This window comes from Lissotriton vulgaris, unplaced genomic scaffold, assembly GCF_964263255.1.
Source record: "Lissotriton vulgaris unplaced genomic scaffold, aLisVul1.2 SCAFFOLD_8057, whole genome shotgun sequence".
NCBI lineage: Eukaryota > Metazoa > Chordata > Amphibia > Caudata > Salamandridae > Lissotriton > Lissotriton vulgaris.
In genome coordinates this window covers 8,959-13,582 of record NW_028246527.1, presented here as the reverse complement: position 1 = coordinate 13,582, position 4,624 = coordinate 8,959, and the positions used below count along the sequence as shown (strand labels likewise).

At 28.8% G+C, this 4,624-nt stretch overlaps 1 long non-coding RNA gene across 1 annotated transcript; it reads right to left on the bottom strand.

The window, feature by feature from the left end:
* Positions 1 to 2,641: 2,641 nt before the first annotated feature.
* Positions 2,642 to 3,902, bottom strand: LOC147665930 (uncharacterized). Its single transcript, XR_015304949.1, has 4 exons — positions 3,658 to 3,902; positions 3,267 to 3,337; positions 2,942 to 3,012; positions 2,642 to 2,720 (listed from the first exon to the last, which is right to left on the bottom strand). It is a non-coding gene; the product is annotated as an uncharacterized LOC147665930 (long non-coding RNA).
* Positions 3,903 to 4,624: the final 722 nt, after the last annotated feature.

Sequence of the window (4,624 nt, the reverse complement as noted above, 5' to 3'; positions counted from 1 at the left end):
AAGTCTGATAAACAAATAAAATATTACACATTTTGTTACATAATAATTTTAATAAATATTACATTAAATATTTTTATATTTTCATACTTAATGTAATAAATATTAAAAGTATGTAATATATAATTAATATACAGGCAAAAACAATTTCTATTCACAATATAATATACAATTTTTTTAACATTACACATAATTTCGAGCCATATATATAACAATAATCGACATTTATAGTAGTACTTTTCACAGTTACATATCATTTGGATCGTTAATTTTGTAACCACTCTTTGTCTTTTTGCGTTATTTTGGTAAAGGGAAAGTCGCGGTTGGAATCAGATTCACTTTTGAGTAGGTACCAATCTACTTTTATATTGTTAAAGTATTGTAAATTATAATTAAAGGTTATATTTTGTTATTTTGGGGTTGGAAATTAAAGTATGACTATTTACATATAATGGAGTGGAATTAATACGTATTTTCGGTCACAAATTTTTGAGCCATTTAAAATCGTTGGAGTTAATGAGTATGTGGTATAATGTAATTAAATTATAAATAAATAGGAATGTTATGTTTATATATTCTGGAATACTCGTTAGTGTTATGTCGGTGGGATTGTTTAGCTGGTTTTTTTTCTCGTATTTTGAAACAGCTATTTCCGTTTCCGATATTTTTTTTTTAAGGGAAAGGAAGTGTGTTTCAGTTGTTAGAACCGAGATGATTTACATTCTTCCTTTATATTTTGAGTTCTGTGAAATATTTATCACACTTTAAAGATAACAGTCGTTATTTTAAATGGCATTTAAATAGTCGTTTACTTTGGATGATGGATAGTGTTTGCAGAGTTAAAGAAAACATAATTAATGATTTGTTGGATTAAGTCTTTGATATTTACACATTGTATTGTCGGTAAAGGATTATCTTTATGATGTTCTATTTAAAGGTAAGTTAGAAATTTATTTATTTTATTTGGATGGAAGCAGTTTTTAAAAACAAATATTGTGATATAATAATATATTTATTTAGTCTTTTTAGAATAGTGTTAAAAAATAAATTAGACTAAATAAATATTTTTTTATTATATTAAAATATGTGTTTTTTTACATTAAGGATATTGTTTGATCTCTATCAATTAATTTAGTTATAGCAATTAGTTCAATGTTTTGGCTATCATTTTTAAATATTCCAGTCCTCTTGTTGTAGGATATAGTTGGACTTGCTGTTGAAGATATAAATACATTTGAGCAGTTTGTCTAGAGAGTTTTGGTTTCAGTTGTATGACTGATTGCTGCATACGTAGTTCCTGAAAGCTTTGCTCTTTTTGTATAGCTGAGACTAGCTTGTGTAATGTGGGTGTTGTACGTCCAGTAGAAGAGAGGAAGGCATTGTGCCAACCTTCAACAGCATTGTTCGTTTTTGCTTCTTGGTTGAGTGTTGGTAGATAGACATTCCACCAGGGAATTGCAAATTTTGGCTGGCGTCTGTGGCCTGACCTATGTAGTCTTCCTACCCAGTTGTCCTCAAAGTAATCTAAAAGTGGGGCGAGTCTTTGCTCATTTTGGGTGTAGAAAGGACTTTCAATTAACAAATTGTAATGTTCGGCCACATCAGTTACTGGTACATATGCCAGAGCAATGAGATGTTTAATTTGGTATGCAAAAGTTATATTTGTTGCATACTCAACACTAAGGGCAGATTTTTGTAAATGTCTCCAGAGACATTGATTGAAATGAAAATAACATCCTTGAATGGATGTGTGTGGGTAAGTTTTCAAAATAGAATTAATCATAGCTTGCTCGAAGTCTATGATGATTTTCATTAGGAAGTAGTCAGAACTTTGTTCCTTTATTTTTTGTAAGATTTCTGAGTAAGTAGTGGCTTGTTTGTTTGGTAATAAACAATATATGAAGGGGATACAGGTATTATGATATTGCCCATGAATTGTGTATAACTGGTAGAAAGGTTTTGGGCATATAGAAAAAGTACCATCCATCATCCAAGTAGTACTTTCAGTTAATTTTTTAATATTGTTATTAGTTGCAAACATTATTATTCTTTTGTCCTTGCTATGATTATCATAAAATATAAATGGCTCGTCATTATGAGTAATTACAAGCTCTGGCGGAATTATGACTTCTTCAAAAGTTTTAGGCGTTGGTATATTGGGTCTACTTGCTTTTTTTTTTCTTGCTATTGTTCTTTTAATGGTAGCAATAGATGGTAGCTGACCTCTTGCTTCTTTGGGAACTTTAGGTAGTAATTCTTTCAGAATTACGTTGGTAGGTAGTTCTGATCTGGTACTTAATTCCTTGATATTTTCAAGAGTGGATCTCACTTCTATTTCCGAGATGTTTGGTGGGTGATTATGTTCAGTGGTATTTATAACACTAGTTTCCCTTGTTGTAGCACGGCCATAGCATTTATTGGAGTAATATTTTGTACACTTCCAATTCACTTTAAGGTCTTTTTGTTTCTCCTGAGTATAAATGTAGCCCATATAGCATAACAAAAATTTGCCTTTCTGAGATGTAATAAATCTTGCATCATCAGTCATTCTTGATTTCTGGTATCTAGAAAAGTTAATATACAAATATTAATATAATCTGACATGTATAAAAGATTTTAAATAAAGCTAGTATTCTTCTAGTAATTTACTTACCACCACTAATGTTCTATTTATCGAAAGTAGATGCTTGTTCAGTTAGATGTTGTTCTTCTATTGCCACGGTCTGTTGAGAAATAATTAAGTATGTTATAGGAAAAGTTACAATTTTTTTCTTGGTAACTTTTGTTTTACGTTATAACGTCTCTAAAAATTGTTTTGTTTATTTGAATTTAAAAAGAGACATTTCCAATATTATACTAACAGATGCATAAAAAGAGTCATTTTCATTTCTAGTACATTCTATAGAGTTTATAAAGACTAGTTATGTTTTATTTATGATCTTACCAAGAGAATTATAGTAGTAGCAGAATGTGTGTTCTTTGATGTGAATTATCTGTTTTCTGTACCTTTGAGTTCTGTGTAGAGAGAAAGTTGATTAAAATTACTAATGCGTTTATATGTAATGTAAATAATACACATTTGTTATAAAGCATTGTTACTTAATTGCTAAAAAGAACCGGGGATGATACATGTATTATGAGTAAAAGCACTAAAAAACATATTTAAGAACAGGAAGATTATAGTAACAGATGCATAAGAAGAGGCATTTTATTTTTATTACTTTTCATAGAGGTTATAAAGGCTACTTATGTTTTATTTATGATCTTACCAAGAGAATTATAGTAGTAGCAGAATGTTTGTTGTTTGATGTGAATTATGTCTTTTCTGTACCTTTGAGTTCTGTTTAGAGAGAAAGTTGATGAAAATTACTAATGCGTTTATATGTTATATAAAAAAAAAACATTTCTTATAAAGCATTGTTACTTAATTGCTTAAAAGAACCGAGGATGACACATGTATTATGAGTAAAAGCACATTAAAACATATTTAAGAACAGGAAGAATATATTTTTTACACAGCATTGTAACGTTTATTCCTCAAAAAATTTAGGCTTCACACTATGTATTAAGATTTACAGGCTAAGAAACAAAGTATAGAGTTTTAAATTAGGCCAATAATTGGCAAAGAACGTTAAGTAAATGTTAAACATATGTAGATACCTTTTTTAAATTTAAAGTGTCCTGTATCTTGAAGTTGAAGTATAACTTGATTTGTTTGTAGAGTCTGTTTAAAGGTAAAGTACATAAAGAAACAACAAATTAGGTTACAAATCTTCGTCTATAATTAATAGACAAAAAAATTAGAGTTTATTAACAGGGCTATATGATTACTTACTTGTAGTTTTAGGACGAATTTTCTTGAAGAGAAGAATATAGATGGTGCTCCCAAAATTGGCAGTATGTGGTCACGAAGAATATTTCCTGCAACTTGTATGGCTGTTTGTGATTGGTTTATATAGTCTATGTGTAATTAAGTTTGCCATCTGATTGGTCAGATATGTAAAGACGAGTTACTATAGGTTAGTTTGAATTTTTTTTAAGTAAAACATTTAAGATATATCTTCTTATATAGTTTATGTTGAGGAATTGAAATGATATATTTATGTAAAATAAAAGTCTTGTAATAAATTAAGATTATGTAAAATGAGTACTAAGTATTAAATAAGTATGTTTACAAAGAGTTTATATACAAATTGCGAAAACACAATATTGTACACTAAATGTGACTTAATAATTTCTAAAAACATTAGTGAAGTCATTAGAAATGTGTGTATTACTTAGACAATAGATTTATTGGTGTTATATATAAAAAAAAGAGTATAATTTAGCTATCGATATTTTGATACTGACGAAAATAGTGCTATCGAAATTTTTGTATTCGATATTATTGTAGTGTGGTATATGTAGTATTGAGTGTCGATATTATGGTTTTCGAAAATAATGCTAACGATATTTCTGTAGACGATATTTTTGTGCATCGATATAGATTGCTCGATATTATTGTAGTTTTCATGTTAAGTATAGGGTGTCGATATTAGTGCTATCGATATTAGAGACTCGATGTTATAGTAGGTCGATTTTTTAGAAATCGATAATCTGTCAGTGATTCGCTTTCCTTCTGCCCCCT